General features: G+C 37.4%; 1 long non-coding RNA gene across 2 annotated transcripts; it reads right to left on the bottom strand.

Moving 5' to 3' along the window:
- Nucleotides 1-562: 562 nt before the first annotated feature.
- On the bottom strand, nt 563-3447 carry LOC140016419 (uncharacterized). Of its 2 annotated transcripts, none has more exons than XR_011822817.1 (3): nt 3245-3447; nt 2242-2310; nt 563-621 (listed from the first exon to the last, which is right to left on the bottom strand). It is a non-coding gene; the product is annotated as an uncharacterized lncRNA (long non-coding RNA). The 2 variants fall into 2 exon arrangements; XR_011822818.1 differs by lacking the exon at nt 3245-3447 and adding an exon at nt 3195-3230.
- Nucleotides 3448-18173: the final 14726 nt, after the last annotated feature.

The following is an 18173-nucleotide window of genomic DNA, read 5'->3' as shown; positions in this document are numbered from 1 at the left end:
TTTTTAAAACATCCCGTTAACAAATTTAATTTTTCGGAGGCTTATTTAGTAAGAATAACGAGTACACATTTTTCAAGACAATATTCGAATCGAGAGTGCAATAATCTTGGATAATTAAGAATAATTAATAGTAGACTATGTGACAGCCCTACCTGCCCCTAAGGCTAACCAAAGGATTCGACGGACTGCCTGCCTAACTCTCGCCAGGACTCATTCACTAACATTAATTTCAGAAATAACATTAACTCCAAAGTAAGAACGAAACTCCCCAATAAATATTACAAACCATCCAACTTCACAAAAAACTCCATACTTATGTATACAACTCAGCGAAATGAAATGTAAGTAGTTCAATCACTTCTCCAAGTATAAATAGGATTGCAATTACTTAAAATAAGGACTACAACTTTTGAATTCCTTATACTTTGGATAGCAAATCAATAACGCTAAAACTCTTCAATATAACATCTATATGCTACCAATCATCTGAGTATACAAACCAAAATACAGACTGAAAGATAAGAACTTGTAAACTAATATCATAATACATTGCCGTCCAAATACAAGATTAAGATTTCCTATTACAACTAGCACTATTCTTGTCCTTGTCATCCCAGTACCCTGTTAAGGAAAACAAATGAAGGGATGAGCTAAAAGCTCAGTGAGGTTCCAAGAGAACAAGAAGCAATTAGGCATTTTAGCATTCACATGATAGCATGATGACATTTTCCATAAAGAACATAACATCCAGACAACTCATTTAACTATGTACAGCCGATAACACATGCATATAAAAGGATATAGTCTGTTCTCGGGAACAGGTTCCGTGACAACTTGTTCAGAATCTGTTGACACTCCGTCAACCATGGAATCATAACAAGTCCAGTAGATCACCACTTAACTCCAACCTCCATCCACCAATCAACCCCCTACCGGGCCCGAACTCCAAATATAAACAGTGGTGGTAATACTCGAGTATACCAATTAGTCGAGGAGATAACACTCCATTCGATAAAACAGTAGACCCAGGGTTCGTTATCTAATCGACCAGACCCTTACCGGCTCGACTCGATTAACTAGCCTATGGGGTTTAGGATCCAGGTCGTTACATTCAACTTATGCGCATGAATCTCAGTTCACTTGTAAACAATTCACTTATAGTAGTAAAACAGGAATTCAGTCAAGTTAGGTCGAGTGTGATAAAGTACATACTCACCTATGTAATAACAAGTCAATTCAAGTAACAACTCATATACAGGTCATATTTGCGCAACAAGTAGCATTGAACTTGCAGTTGGAACACTCACTAGTTCAAGCAAAAATAGCGTCAAAAGTTTCCTCTTGGATTGCCCCCTTGATCAGACAAGCCCTAAGAATAACCAAGTGAACAGAATTCATAATTTAGACTCGGCTATGAGTCGTATACCTCTCCAAGTTAAATTTTGTCAAAACCAACATACACAGCCATATTTAGAATGCAAATCAAGGAAAAATTTAAGTATATTCTAGTGCAAAAACTCAAGTAGGGTTTTGAAGCGTATAAGAGCATTTTGGACTCAAGAAACATGAATAACCAACAAGTTCCTTATTCGCTTCATGGCGGGAAATTTTCCAACGGCGAACCAATGAAAGAAACAAGGTTTTCTCAAGTCAAGTCAGCGAGGTTGTGTCCAAAAGACTTTCAAACTAAAGACGTTGAGGCTAAAAGGTAGCAAGGTGCAAAATTGCCCTTCAAATCAGAAATTTTTTCGCAGCCATGAAACAAGTACAATCATGAGGTTTTCACCTCCCAATTTTCATAGTTTTTTACTCAAATTCACGCACAAAAGGCTCCTCCAAAGTTTGGAACAAGTTTTGGCCAAAACCAATTACTAAAAGGTTAGAAAAACAACAATGTAATAGGCTGCACTCTCCATCGACAAACAAGCACAAGTTTAGCCAGAAATTTGGAAGAAAATCCCAATGAAACCCTTCCATTTCAACCAAAATGCAATACATAAGCAAAGCTTAAAGGTTCACTAAGCATATTAGGCAAGTACATCATCAAATCAGTCCAAAATCAAGGTATAAGCTGCCCCAAAATTTGGACAGCATAACCCTGTTTTATCCTATATTTCCTCTCCAAATTCAATACAAAATTTCATGGCCAAACCATCCAAATCAAGACCACAAATGATAGGCTATATAAGCTACTAGTTTCAGACCATAAAGCCACCAAAAATAGACAAGTATTCAACTCACATGTCTCCATACCAAGGCTGGCCATCAAGCAAAAGTTCAACTCTACAAGCTGAAATTTCCAGATGCAAACTAATAGAACATGTACAAGCTAGAAAAATCACATGACATGGCTAACATTTATAGTAAACATGGTATTAACATATTAACACTCATTTTCCTCAACTAAAACTGGAAATTTATCGCTTGGGACATGAAACATGTGAAAGTGAAGTTTTCACCTCTCAACCTTCATTTCTACTTCAATTCACTACTCATACCAAAATTAATGTCCAATCATATGTTTAAGACATTAACAAGATGATTTCACCAAACAAAGCCAATTGTAAAGCTAAACAAAATCACTATCTCTTTCGGTCAGCCTTGAGTAGAATTCCAGCTATGAAAACAGTGAGATAAATGGAGTCTAAACCACTTAAGGTCCATGGTTTTGGTTCATTTCCAACACATACTTGTAGTTTAAAGTCTTATATGGTATTTTGAGGAAATTGAGCTCAAAATCATCTTGAAAATTTTGCAATCAAGGCTGAAATTCCAGCAAGCATTATTTCTTTGGAAAAATCATAACTTGAGTTATAAATGTCAAAAACTTATACAACTTGGCTCGTTTAAAACTAGACTTGAAATACTAACAATCTTAAAAAAACACCTCAAGGAGATTTGGTTCATAAATTTGTCCAAATTGGGGCACAATTTACTACAGCATCCCAGTTTTTATTTGTGCAGGGCGCATTTTTCATTCAACTTGGGCGATTTTCTGGTGCATATGTAAAATGATCCACAGCTCCAATTTTATACCGTTAGAAAGATCTATGAGTCTAGTTTCAAACGCAATTGCCGGAACTCATTTTTTATTTTTTTTACACTAAGTTATGATCATTTTACTAAAACTGCCCAGGGGTGACTGTCACCCGAAATTCAACCTTTCACTTGAGCGGTTTTATAGCAATTGTTACCTCCCTTTTTCCTCACAAATCAAAGCTGAAAAAAAATGCAGATGGCTCACTTGCTTCTCCTTCGATACCTCAAGGGTGATATGCACCAGCTTTCCTCTGTTTTCTCCCCTCCAACATAGCTGGATCCTTTCTACTCTCTTGACTCTCTCTCACTTACGGTTTAAACTTGAAGAAATAGGGGAATTTTGTGAAATATCTATGGCTGAATCAGCCTTGGTTCTCGGTTGATGACAGGAAGAAGAAGATGGAGTTTTCTTGCTCTCAACTCTCTTGTCTCTCTCGGCTAAAGTGGAGCAAAACAAGAGGAAGACTATGGCTAATTTTTCTTGTTTCATGACTGATGTTAATGGTTGAAAAATGAAGAAAGCTCCAGGGTTAAATCTTGTGGTTTTCCATCGGTTTTTTTTTTTTTTTAGAAAGCAAAGGAGGAGAAGTAAATGGGTTTCTTTCTAGCTCTCTCTCAGCTGTTTGTGAGGAAGAAAGAATGAAAGCTTCTCCCTCTCGGTTGAACTAAAGAAAAGTAACAAGAGGGAATAAATTGGACTTGGTCAACTTGTGCATGGTACTTGGACTTGGTCAAAAATTGTGGCTAGTAATGCAATGAGCAAATTATCCCTCACTTTCTCTCGGTTGAAGACTGGTCTACGGAGCTCTTGGTCAAGATAAGAAGATTATGGCTGATTTTTTCACTCCATTGTCGGCCAAGAGGTAAGAAAAGGAATGAAATGTGTTGGTCTATTTTGCTTCCAAGGTGAAGACTAAAACTAGTCTTGATCAAAGTAAAAAATCCAATAATTCTAAAAGTAATTAGCTAAGATTAACCCTTCATTTCCACTCAAATAGAGTTTGCACAACCCAGTAAGTTTGACTACTTCAATTAAACCCTTGCAAATGTTTTCAAAATTATTGGACGGAAACAAGGAGGTATAAAATCATATATAAATCATTTTCCAATTACTAAGAAATATAATTCATTCAAAGTAGAAAATTTCAAAACAAATATGTTTCGAAAACACCTTGTTGCACAATAACCGCTTTTGTACAAATCTCCCTCTAGTTCACAAAATTTATCGCACCTACCTCGCTAGTTGGACGAATTGGTATATCACCCCAAGAAAACCAACATGCAATAAATTGAATGAGGCAATAGGAGTAAAATCACGATTCAACTGTTAGATTAACCAAAGATTCAAGGCAATTAGATTAGAATACAAATATATATATATATAATTTTTGAGAATATCAATATAAATATAATTTTTGGGTTCTCACAGACTAAGAAAGGTTAATTGAGAATAATTAATAGTAGACTAAAAAAGGTTAATTGAGGGATTATAGGTGAGTGAGTTCAAATTAAGCTTTTACCGCGCGCGCGTCAATAGTTTCTCGAAAGTCGCACTGCGCGACTAATTGGAGATTTGAGGAATTAATTCTAGACTCGTAAGAGTGAGTAATTACAGTGTTAAAGGAATTACATTGGAGGATTAGTGCATGAGTGTATCAAACCCGAGAGAAAATGGTGGTACGAAACTCTCGCGCGACAACTATTTAAAGTTGACTTTTTGCTAAACTTTAATCCTTACTTTTCCCTCCAAGCTTCCAAGACAAGCCAAAAACTATCACACTCTCTCTCTTACCTCTCCATTCAGCCGAACCCATCCAAGGAGGAAGGAGGAAGAAAACTCCTTTGTTTTAGCTTCATTTCACCTACAAAACTTCCACCAAATCGCAAACTACATGGAGTAACACTTTATCTTGGAGCAAGGAGCAATCGTGTGGTTTTTCTTGGAGGATTTCAGTGGAAAATATGATATTCATCTAAGTTGCTAAGGGTAACCACTTCAACCCTTTGATCTTTCCCATTGCTTCAAACTTTAGCGATTAATCTTCATGGGTTTGAAATCCTAACTACGTATAGGCTAGCGGACTTGAGGAAACCATTTCTTTCGCTTTAAATCATAGGCTAGCTGACTTGATGAGACCTTTAGGTAGCTGACTTGATGATTTAATGTTTGATTATGGTTGATTATGTGTTAAGTGAGTTGATTTGGTTACAAAGTGGGTAGAAATCGAAGGAAGTGGTGAGGGGCAAGCTAGCCGAAAATTCTGTCCATGTTGTTCTATTTTTATTTCAAAATTATGATACTTGGTTGGCTTTGAAATTGATGGCTATATGTTGTATATTATGTGTACAAAGTGTCTTTCAAAAATCGTATTCAATGGTTGTGCAAAACTTGAGTTTTGGTTAAGATTCAAATCTGGAAAACACGTAGTAGGGTACTCAGACAGTGCGTCTTTGTCTGAATATAACTCTTTGTACAAAAGTTAAAATTTAGTGCCGTTAGTGGCATTCAAAACTAGACATTCATAACTTTCCAACGGTATAAAAATCTCCTACTGGTTCACTTTGAGTGAACCGTAGCGAGTTGGCAAAGTCGGCTGTTCTGTTTTGATTATCTATTCGAATGAAACTGGAAGCTGCATCTTGTGGCTTGATTTTGTCCCATTTGTTAAAAGATTTTCAAAACTATGTCTTTGATGAATTGTAGAATTTTGAACCTAGTTTCCAACGCCATAAACCACTCTCAATTTGGATTTGTATAGAGTTAGATATGGTTTGATTTCGAAAATGTGACAAAGCTAGAAACTGGAAACTTTTTCCTTTCTTGTTGACCGAATGGTCAAATTTGTTTTGGCATGTTATGTTTCAAAAATTTCAGAGTCAATTGCTTGTGAATTGCTTATTAAATGTTTCTAAAACTTTGGTTTCAACATTTGAGCAAATTGGGGTTGATTTCATTGGATAAAACTTTTGAAAAAGAAAAAGAAGTAGGAAGGCAGATTAGCCTTGAAATATTTCACGAACTTTGGTCATTTCATTAACTGCCTTCCCATGTAAGTTTTTGCCTAAATTTTGATAGAGAAGTAGCTCATATATGGAAGTTTAAATGTACCAAATTTGGTGTAATTTCAATGTCATTTTGATGCTCAAATAATGCCCCAAAGATTACTCTTTAAATCTGGAAATTCACTGATTAGATTACAAAAATCAACCGACTTGAAACTGTTATATCTTGTTACTCAAAACTCCGAATTTAGTTCCACTTGTTGTGTTTGAAACTTTGTATGGGATTCTTGTGACGACCCACTTCTCCCTATGGCGAATCAAAGGGTATCAGTAGGATGTCTGCCTAACTCTCGCCAGGACTCGGTACAATTCCCGTTCAAGTTTAATACCATAATAACTAATAAAACAAGATGAAGTAAGAAAGAGAAGTCGCTTCCATATATAAATATCTAATCTTACATCACAAGTTCGAAATACATCCACTTTCCAAAATATACAACTTCCCAAAAATTGTCTAGACAAATACATTCCAAAAGTCTAACCAAAAGAGCCATCAAGTAGGCTTTTCCATAATCCCTTTCAGTTCAGCTTCTGTTAAGGAAAACAAATCTAACCGGGTAAGCGGATGCTCGTGAGGCCAAGAAAACATGTAAAACACATAGTTCAAGTAGCAATGACATTTAAGCAAGAATTAAAGTTGTAACATTCAAGCAATTCACAACTTTCAATTTAACACATTCAATGAGGCTATAGGAGCTCTTAGGAGCTCAGTTCCACTAGCTTTGCCAAGTCTCGATCAATTACCTCGCGATGACACTCCATCAACCAAGTCAGCGTTTATGTCCATAGAACTCCACTTAACATCAATTTCGTCCACCATACAGCGCATCGGGCCCGAACATCAATAAAAGGCACTACTACGCGAGTAGGCCAAGCAAGATCTCTCAATAGATTAAACTTACAGTTATCTTATGGTTCACCAAGTTTCTCGACCAAGCCCTTGCTGGCTCGAGTCACAAGGTCGCCCAATTGAGATTTGGGCGTCCCCACAGTTCAGTTATAAGTCGAGGAGATTCACTCTAACGACATGCAAGCAGTTCAGTTATAAGTCGAGGAGATTCACTCCAACAACATGCAAGCAGTTCAGTTACAATTTAGTACAAGCAGTTTAGTTCAGTTGTTCAATCAGTTAAAAGAGAACGAGTGCGATAAAGTACACTCTCGACTCAACAATCATAAACTATTCAGTCCATAAGAAACAATTCACAAAATTGCAACAAATCATGCATTTGACACTCACCAATCAAAATAGAGAGTAAGTGCTCAAACAACTTTTAGGTGTCTACTTCGAGATCCTCTTGAAAGTCCCCTTGAGCGCCTGAGCAAATAATAATTTACTATCACACACTATTACCTATAAACCCCTTGTTAACAAGGAAGATTATACACTTGTACAATACTAAGAAAATATCATGAAAGAGAGCCTTAATTACTATTAAATCGAGGCTCAAAAGTGGAGGTTTAATAACACAAGGAAAAACTGATTTCCTTTATGAAATCAAGTTTAAAACGGTCAATCAATATCAAAGGATAGGGAAGAGTTTCTAAAAACTCATTTCCCATCGAATCGGAAAATTTCAGTTTTGCACACCAAAATTAGAAAAATCAGAACTTGCACTCAGTAGGTCCAAAATTGGAAAAATTTATACCGTTGGAATCTTGGTTCAAATTACTAAAAGTTCCCAGAAGACACCTTTCCAAGATTCTAAATGGAAGACATTCAAATTTCAGTTCAAAATGGCTGACTTGAGCATACAAGACAGTTTCGATCATGTTTTTCACCAAACTTTGGAAATTCGGAAAAATTCACAGGAAGTGAACTGGCCTCTAAATTTCATACTACAATAAGAGTTCTAAACAGAGTTTCAAACACAACAAATGGAACTAAATTTGAAGTTTTGAGCGTCAAGATATAGTAGCTCAAAGTTGGCCAAAATCGAAGACAGTTCAGTAAATTTTTCAGGTTTGAAGAACAACTTTAGCACATCATTTGGGTATCAAAATGGTCTTAGAATAACACCAATTTTGACACATTTCAACTTCCATATGAGGGCTATTTCTCTATAAAATTTCATGTAAAAACACATACGGGAAGGTAGTTAACAAAACTACCAAAATTCAAGAAATTTGCTAGACAAATCTGTCTTCTTGTTTTCTTTTCCTTTTCAAACACTTTGCACCATGAAATCAGTCCCATTTTGGTTCATTTGTGAAACCAAGGCCCAAGAAACATTTCATAAGAAATTGGTAGTTGGTTGACATCAAAATTTCAAAATAAAACCTCTCACAAGTAACCAAATCAGTCGGCCAGCCAAAAGGAGGGTTTTCCAGTTTGTCGCAGTTTGGAAATAGAACCATATCTCACTCAATACAACTTGGAATTGAGAATGGTTGGTGGCATTAGAAACTAGAATCATAAGGCTACATTTCATTGGAACAAATTGTTCACAAAATCAATTCATAAGTGAGAGAAAATGGAGCCACAAAATGCAGCTTCTACCTTTCTCTCGGATAGGCCAACAGAACAGGGCAGCAACTTTGCTGACTCACTACAGCTCACTCATTTCGAACTAGAAAGTGAATTTTATACCATTGGAAAGATACAACTGTCTAGTTTCAAATGCCATAAATGGAAATCAATTTTGATGTATGTACAAAAAGATATGTGCAATCAAAGGGACACTGTTCAAGCTGTCCGAACACATTTTCCAGGTTTCTTCACATTTCGAAATTTCAAGTTTTGCTCAACTAATTCAAATGATATTTGGTAGAAAATTTCTGCACACTATATGAAACATATATACATCAGTTTTACAATTATTTGAGCATAAAAAATTTGAAATAAAGGCACGGCAAAAATAGGACAGATTCGGCCATCACCCAAATGCAATCTTCCTTCGATTTTTCCATCGTTTCTAAACAAAATCTTTTCATCTACACACATAACAATCACATTCAAGCATTTATACCTCAAGCCCACTACCTAGAGGCCACCACAAGACCACTAGCCTAACATTTAAAAGCAAGAAAGTAAACTTCTCAAGTCCGTTAGCCTAATCCATGTGTAGGGTTCAAACCCTTGCAATAACAACCATAAATCTTGAATCAAATGAAGAGATGAGATGAGTTGTTTGTTACCTCCTTATCTCTTGAAGAACCATAATTTTTCACCACTAAAACTCCCAAGAATCACCACAAGATGAAGTCCTCCACTGAGATTAAGTAAATCTCCAAGTAGTTAGAACATTGGATGGTGTTTTGGTGCAAGATTTGAGCAAGACAAGTGATGTGTGCATGGATGGCGAGATGGATGGTGGCCCCGACTCAAGGCTTTCGTAGAGATATTGAAGGCTTGGAAGGAGACAATCAAGTTATCTACACCATGATCGAAGCCCATGAAGAGTCAAGTTATTTATACCATGATCCAAGCCCATGAAGAGTCAAGTGGGCCTCCAAGTGAGTTGGCCGAATAGGGCCTTAGGCCTTAGTGTTAGGAGTCTTAAGTTTAGATTAGTCCTTTTGTTAGCCATGGATTCGGCCCACCTTTGTCTAAGGATGGCCGAACCACTAGGCCTTTTTTTTATTGAGTCCATGGATCGGCCCACCTTGTCCAAGGAGTCGCCGACCATCTAGCTTTTCAATATTAGGGTTTTAGTAATCTCTAACCTATAAAAAGGCTTGCTTTGTAAGGGTTTTGGACACAAGTTTTATGAATAAAATTTTCTTTACTTCGATTCACCCTCTAAAAAAGAGTATCGATTCCTTTTACTTGCTTGGCAAGGGTTATTGAGCAATCTTGCGTCTTGTCCACGGTTGTTCACCCGACCTATCCCTTGGAGTAACCACCTTCATTGGAGTCGTCGTTCTACTGCCTACAATCAATTCGTGTCGTCCGCTTGATCATAGGTCCCGCAATCCAAGCGTAGGACAACCTCACTAGATCCTTCGGCAAACGTGCTACGTGTCTCGAAACGAGTTGATCGAGAAATGTATCAACAAGAAGAGGTTTTCTTTCCTTCTTTTCCCTTGGAGGTTCGGCCAACTATGGAGGTGAGGACAGAGAGTGTGGCTGATGAATGAAGCTTTCTTTGGAAGCTTAAGGGTTTTGTGGTTAAAATTTTGTGCAAAAGTCAACTATGAATAGTGTTCACGCGCGAGGGTTTCGTATCCGTTTTCTCTCAGGTTTGTTTCACTTATGCACTAAATCTCTAATGTACTTCTTTTAACATTATAATTATTCACTCTTAGTAGTCTAGTATTAATTTCTTAAATCCCCACTTAGCCGTTCCAGCTCGACTTACACGAACTTCCAATTTGCGTACAATAAAGCGAAACTTAAAAGAAATTCTTGTAATCATTGCAGTCTCAGATCGAATATTGCCTCAAAAAATGTATTCGCTATTTCTTAGTAAACGAGCTTTCGAAAATTAAATTTGCTAACGGCACATTTTAAAAATATAAGTTTGGCATAGTTCCGTATAAATGGATTTAAAATGGTTGAAATAAATTATTCGAAGAAAACAGGTGAATAAATATTTAAATAAGCCAGTAATATAAGATAAAATAAGAAAATTTTTGAGCCCTCACAATTCTTAGTGCTACAAATTTCAAAGGCTGATTCACTTTCTGTGAATTTTGCCGAATTTTCAAACATCACCGAAAACCAAGACTGGTTTTGTCTTGCCATCTTGAATCAGCAATTTTGAGTTGAAAAATGAATGCTTTCGATTTGGAATCTTGGAAAAGTGTCTTCTAGGAACTTTTAGTGCTTTGGATCTAGTTTCCAACGGTATAAAGTTCTCCATTTTTGGAGTACCAAACTCACGATCTGATTTTACCAAGTTTATCTCTCAAAGCTGAAAATTCATGATTTCTTGGAAAATGAGTTTTTGAGAACATTTCATTGTCTTTCGATATTGATAGATCGTTGTTTTAAACTCAATTTCATGGAGGATACTAATTTCCCTTGTGACTTTAAATCCTCACTTTTGAACCTCGATTTTCGAGAGAATAAAGCTCGTTTAAGACGTTGTCTCAAGTTTTAAACGAATGAACTTTCGTCCTTAATTGATAGTGGTTTGTAAGTAATTGTGAGTGATAGTTAATTGTTATTTCTTCAGGCGCTCAAGAGGATCTTGAAAAGAATTTCAGAGCCGACCACTAAAGATTTTATTTGCACTTACTCACTTATTTTGAATTGGTGAGTGTCAAGTGCAGGAATAGTTGCCAATTATGTGAATTGCTTCTTATTGATTAAGTGATTTACAATTGTCGAGTTGAGTGTGTACTTTGTCGCACTCGTTATCTTTTAATTGATTAGATAATTGAATTGCTCATACTTGAATTCATGATTGTGGTTGAATATGCCGATTGGAGTGAATCTCATCGACTTATAATTTGCTAAGTGAAATAAGTGAAGTACTACAATAGTGAATTATGCTATGTTTGCATATGTCGATTGAAGTGAATCTCATCGACTCATAATAGTAATTTGGGGGATGCCCAAACACATCGGCTGACCTTGCGACTCGAGCCGACATGGACTTGGTCGTAAAGCTTGGTGAGCCATGAGAATATCATAAGCTTGATCTATTTGAGAGATCTCACTTGGCATACTCGAGTAGTATCGCCTTTTATAGCTGAAGAGCGTGCCCGGGATAGGGGGTGTAATGGTGAACGGGGTTGAAGAGTAAGTGGAGTTCTACGGACTTAATACCTACCTGGTTGACGGAGTGTCATTATGGGAAAGTATTTGATCGAGTCTTGGCAAAGCAAGTGAAATCTAGCTCTTGAGAGCTCATGTATCCTTATTGAATGTGTATTATTATTATTTATGAATTACTTTAACTTTCTTGTTTTAATTCTCGTACAAATGCCATGGTTATGTGAACTATGTGTTTGCCTGTTTTCTTAGCCTCACTAAGCGTCAGCTCACCCCATTAGCTTTGTTTTCCTTAACAGGAGCTTGGAATAGAAAGAATTTTTGGAGAAGCCGGTTTTGATTACTTTTGATTAATATTTTGGGTTGTATTTGATTAGCCAACTTCTAGTGATTGTACTTGTGGGGAAAGTGATGTACTTTTGAGAGCTTGCGTTTTAAGATTTGAATATTTATTTAAGGAAGCGACTTTTCTCTGTTTTTACTTTTACTATTTGGTTATTATCCTTAAGTTTGAATTGAATTGTATCGAGTTCTGGCGAGAGTTGGGCAGGCGTTCCGCGAATACCCTTGGGTTTGCCTTTGGGAGAAGTGGGGGCGTCACAGTTGGTATCAGAGCTTAGCTTTCAGATATTTGTAGTGTATCTTAAGCTAAAAGTTTAGGATACCGGACCGTGGGATTCACTTGAACATTATCCTATTGTATTCCAGTGGTTAAAGAGAATTGGTACTCGAGAGTTTCTTAAACGGTATTGGTGGAAAAGAGACTAGGTTTAGAGATCTATTTGGGAGACGTGTTAGAAACTTTACCCTTGAAAATAGGAATGAGATAACTTAGTTATGTCTTAAGTTGACGTTTGAGTGAGTTAGTAACTTTAAGTTTCTAACCTAGAATTTGTAGTTGTTTTGTAGAGATGGAGAATGGTAACGGAGGTCACGTTGCTAATGGTAACGGGCATGCTAATGGTCACGTGGGACCTCTTAGGCCTATTCGATATAGAGTGCATGGAGGAGGACCCCGTATCCAATATTCGCTTTCTTTGAGGATTCCCCATTGTTCCTGTAGGACGACGTACACCTACCCTAATGAACTGGTGTTGTCCTTTGACGATGAGCATCGACAGTTGGTGAATACCAACAGAGCCTTACTTCAGGAGATCGAGGAACTAAACACTATGATAGATGCCCAAGGTGCTAGGATCATAGAGTTCGAGGGGACAGTGGTAGATGAGAGGACTAGAGCTGAGGCCGCTGGTGTTGAGTTTCGGAGGACTAGAGCTCGATTGACTAAAGTAGTCGAGGAGGTCCGTGATTGGACCGCCGGGATCTTAGCTGACACCACGATGTTGATTGAGGAGGTGATAGAGGCTGTCGATAGCCCGGTTCATGAGAGCACTCCTGAGGAGGAACCTTTCGAGGAGGATCAGGAGGAGGATGTTCAGGCTAGTGGTTCGGATGCGAACTAGACTAGGATGTTGACTTTTGACTTTTGTGACTAGAATTAGCTGGGGTGACGCTTGTAAAGCTTTTGGCGTCTATTGCATGACTAATTGCACTTTTGTGGCACATGTGTTCTATATTTTTGTAAATGTCCCACGACTTGCTGATCTTGTATGGATCTTTAATTGTTAATTATTGTTATTTCAAATGTTTTCCTCATTGACTTGTATTTTAAGTATTTTCTCGCGTAATTAATTCTATTATTGCATTTAGGCATAACTAAGATCATGAATGGACGAAGGAGAGGTAGAGGTCGGGAGCGTGGGGCTAGGCAAAGCCAACCTCTAGGGGACAATTAAGGATTGGCAACTGGGCCGACCCAAGGACAAAGACATGTAAAGGATGACCAGGTGGTTACTGCCATCAACCACATGATGGATGTTTTAGAGCCATTAGCAGAGCGAGAATGTGACGGCCCCACCTCCCTGTAGACACCAAAATTTTAGTGTAATTTCATTTACTTTTTATTTTTAGTTTTTATTTGTCGTGTTAGTTTTATTCACTTTTAGTTTTTATTTTATTATTAATATTTTTATGTTTTTTAGCATAGAATTTCTCGAAAAAAAAAGAAGAAAAAAAAACAAGAAAAAGCATTCAAAAAATATGTTTTAGTTGTTTGTGATTTAAATTCAATGTTTTCTTGAAAAAATGAAGGAAAAAGAAATGAAAAATTGCAACTTTGCTGTTTATTATTTCTAGTTTATTTATTTTATCCGATGTTAATTAAATTGTTGTTTTTTTTACTTAATTTTATTATCAATTTTGTTAAATTACTTAAAAAAAAAAAAAAAAGAGCCGCATGCAGCGGCATCTTCAGGAAAAATGTGGCTGGCATCGGAGGGCTCTAAGATGCCCAGTAAAACCTCCGCTCTCATCCTCACCTTTCAGGCGAGGGTTTGAGAGCAGGTTTCTGGTATAAATAGAACAAGAAACGCAGCTTTTAGGAGGATCGAGTGACGGCTTCAGATCTGAAGAAAGGAAAGAAAACCAAGGAGAGGGAACGGCTGACAACAGAGAGAGAGGGGCGGCTGGAACTGAGAAAAATTCTGAGGGAAAGTTTTTGGGTGACAACGGCTGAGAGGTTTTTGACGGAGAAGAGAGAAATAAAGAAAGAAAAACAGAGAGAGGACGGCGGAAAAAAGGGAGATGGAGTGAGGAAGAGAGGGTGATGGCTGAGAGGAAAAAGAACAGCGGAGGAGGTAAGGAACTCAGATGGTGGTCGGCTGGATAGAAAGAAAGGCAAGAACAGATGTGAGGACTCGCAAAAAAAAAAACTATTATTTTATGCCTAATTTATGGCTTAATAAATTATTTAATTGGATTTTATTTCCAAGGAATATTTTCTAGTCTTATTAGACCTAAATACATGGTAATATAACTTCGTTATATTTTTAAAATGATTCGTTTCGAAAATTAATTTCCTGGAGCGCGTTTAGTAAAAATAGTGAATAGTACTTGGAGATTTTATCCGCGTAGTAGCACGATAAGCTTGGAATATTGGAGACTTGTACTATGGTCTTAAAATAGGTAATCTTCTGAATAAAAACTCAAGTGATAGTTAATAGTGCAATCGTTATAAGAATTTCTCGAAAGTTTCGCGTTATAACGTTAAATTTGACGGTACGCGTTTTCACACACGCGACTTTAATTGAGGGACTTTAGACCCTTATTTCGGGACAATTAAGAGTGAATAATACTCACATAAATATTAATGCATTGGAGGTTTAGTGCACTAGTGAACCAAACGCGCGAGAAAAATCGAGCCGTAATCGCACCAAACGGCCCCTAATGAGAGTTGACTTTTGGGTGAATCTCCACCACTTATTTCACCTTCTCTTGGAAGCTAAAGGAAATCAGATTTCTCTCCATCTTCTCTCTCCTCATTGCCGACCAGCTCTCTTCTCTCTCTAACTCATTTGCTTCAAAATTTCTGCTCACAAATCTCACTCAAAACCACCCCAAATCATCTCCAAATTCAACCAAACTTGCACCACACCTAGCTTGATACTTGAGGAGCATTTTGAGCTGCAAACAAGGGCTGGAAATCACGGTTTTTCTGGGGTAATAGAGGGCCGAAAATTCTGCTTGAACACCCAACCAAAGTAAGTGATGATCCACTCTTGGAAACTTGAAGTTTGGAAGCTATCTTACCTTGTTAAGTTCATGCATGCATTTTGTTAGCTTGTGTATGGTGTAAAAATGTGATAGTGGGCTCTTTGAATTCCCACACTTGGGTTGTTGTTGCTGATTTGATGATTGATGGTGGTTATATTGTTGGTTTAGTGGTTAAAATGATGCATTAGTGGTGGGTAATTAGTAGAAACTTCATTGGGTGTAAGAGGCAAAAATTTCCGATTTTGCCCCTGCCATGTTCGGCCAATTTTTACTGGTATAACAGCTTGAATTGGATGTTTATAGGATGTATTAGATGTGTGAAAATTTTCATTGGAAAATATTAAGGTTTAATTGAGCAAATGAATTTTTTTGAGAAACTAGCAAATCTGGAAAACTGTTCGCGTATGATTCTGACCAGTGGTAGTATTTTGGCTATAACTCTGTCCTCGGATGTCAAAATCATGTGCCGTTGGTGGCGTTTGAAACTAGACATTCCTGGCTTTAATTTGGTATATAATGTACATTCTGATTCTTTGTGAGCAAGCCGAACCAAATGTTTTAATTTCGCTGTCCTGTTGCTCTGTTCATCTGGAATGAAGTGTTCAGGCAGCAACTTGATGCCCGATTTTGAACCAGATGGGTGCCGAATTTGGGAACGATTTCTTCTGTGATAATTTATCCCTATGAATGTATTTTCTAACGGCGTAAGCCATGCTTGATTTTGAGTTAAATTGACTGAGTTGTGACTGAAACAAGTGGACTGCTCTGTTTTGGAAAAACCCTAATGTTGGACTGGTTTGGAACAAGATCTTGGAGTGAACTTGTTAATTGATGTTCTTGATACCAAACACTTACCAAAGGCATTATGGATGTTTCTTAGGCCTTTATTTCACAAACGAACCATGATTGGATAGTTTGCTTGATTAAACGTTTTGAGATGGGTAATGAAAGTCTCAAGGCAGATTGCCTTATAATTTTTCCTGAACTTTGGTTGACTAATTAACTATCTTACCGAAGGTATTTTTCCCTGAAATTTGATGGAGTGGTACCTTTCATATGGGAGTAAAATACTGCCAATTTTGGTACCAATCCAAGTTCGTTTCGATACCCAATTAAATTCCTAGTGTTGGAGGTTCAAATCTGGAAATTCTTCTCCAGTCTTGAATTTCCCCAACTTCGGGCTACCGTATCTCGGTACTCGAAACTCTGATTCTTGATCCGCTTGTTTTGTTATACACCTCACTTGTAACACTAGTTGAGCTGCAAATTTCAGAGGCCGGTTTGCAACGTGTGAATCGTGCCGAATTTTCAAAGTTGGCCAAAATCCAACTTAATTCTGCCTTGTAAACCAATCCTGCATCTTCAAGCTCATTTTGAACACTTTCCACTTCGATTCATGGAAAAGTGTCTTCTAGGAACTTATAGTACTTTCTAAGAGGTTTCCAACGGTATAAAGTTTTCCAATTCTCGACTTACACCGAGCGAGTTACGATTTTTCAAAGATTCATAATAAAACTGAAAATTTTCCAGTTTCAAAGAAATAGAGTTTTTCAAAACTCTTTATTCTTTTGATATTTTTAAACGTTTTGCTCACGATTTTCATGATATAAACTCAAATAATATTGTACATAATAAAAGGCGAGCTGAACCTCGATTTACGTGTAATTGAGGTTCCTTTTTGCGAAATAATCCTTAGATTGTACTAGTGTACAATCTTCTTGATAAGTGGGTTAATTGTGTGATTATCCACTGTTAATTGCCAGGCGCACAAGGAGACCTTCAAGAGGATCTCACAGTGGACACTTGAACTCCCAGAAAATAATTCTTATTGAATTGCTCGGTGAGTGTCAAGTGTGTGCATCTTTGATACATGTTTGTTTGTGGCAATTGTTGGAATTTTAAGAAAATAAGGGCGGGTGCGTACTTTATCGCACTTGTTCTAATTTCAAATGAATTATTGAAATGTATTGAATGAATGACTGAAATGCAATGGTATGTTATGAATACATACGTCGATGGAGGGAACCTCCTCGACTTTCAAATGAATGGGGGACGCCCAAACTCATAGGCCGTCCTTAGACTCGAGCCAGCAATGGGCTTGGTCGGGGACTTGGGCGAGCCATGAGATACATATAAGCTCGACCTAATGAGAGGTCTTGCTTGGCATACTCGCAGAGTATCGCCTTATAATAGACTTGTGGGCCCTTGGGGTGTACGGTGGACGGAAGGAAGTAAGTGGTGATCTACGGAAATGGAAATACCGACCCGGTTGATAGGAGGGTCAACGCGGGGAGGTATACGAATGACATCGGCAGAGCAAGTGGAACTTAGCTCCTGAGAGCTACTATATCCTTGAATTGTTTCTGATTACTTTCCTGCTTGAATGGTCGATTATTGAGATAACGTGGTTTATTTATTAAATTTGGGATTGTTATTTGACTAAGTGCTTGCATGTGTGTTCTTGGCCTCACGAGCGTTTAGCTCACCCTATAGTTTTGTTTTCCTTAACAGGACCGAATCTTGGAGAAATGTGGAGAAACCATCCGTTGTACTTTTGTTAAGACTCCTGTTATATATTTTGACTAGGCCCTGGTTTGGGTTGTACTTTTGAAAATTGTAAACTTGAAAAGTTTGGGCCCTGACGTGTACTTTGAATTTAAGTCGTTTTATGATTACCCGATGTACTGGTTATACATTAAGTGACTTGTTAAGCTTGAACGCTTCCGCATTATTGTATTCATGTTGCTCTCATCGAAGTGTTTAGTTCGGTTTTAAATTGAATGGAATTGCTTGAGTC

The sequence above is a fragment of the Coffea arabica genome, chromosome 11c (assembly GCF_036785885.1).
Source record: "Coffea arabica cultivar ET-39 chromosome 11c, Coffea Arabica ET-39 HiFi, whole genome shotgun sequence".
Classification (NCBI taxonomy): Eukaryota; Viridiplantae; Streptophyta; class Magnoliopsida; order Gentianales; family Rubiaceae; genus Coffea; species Coffea arabica.
This window is presented reverse-complemented; position numbering and strand designations above follow the sequence as displayed.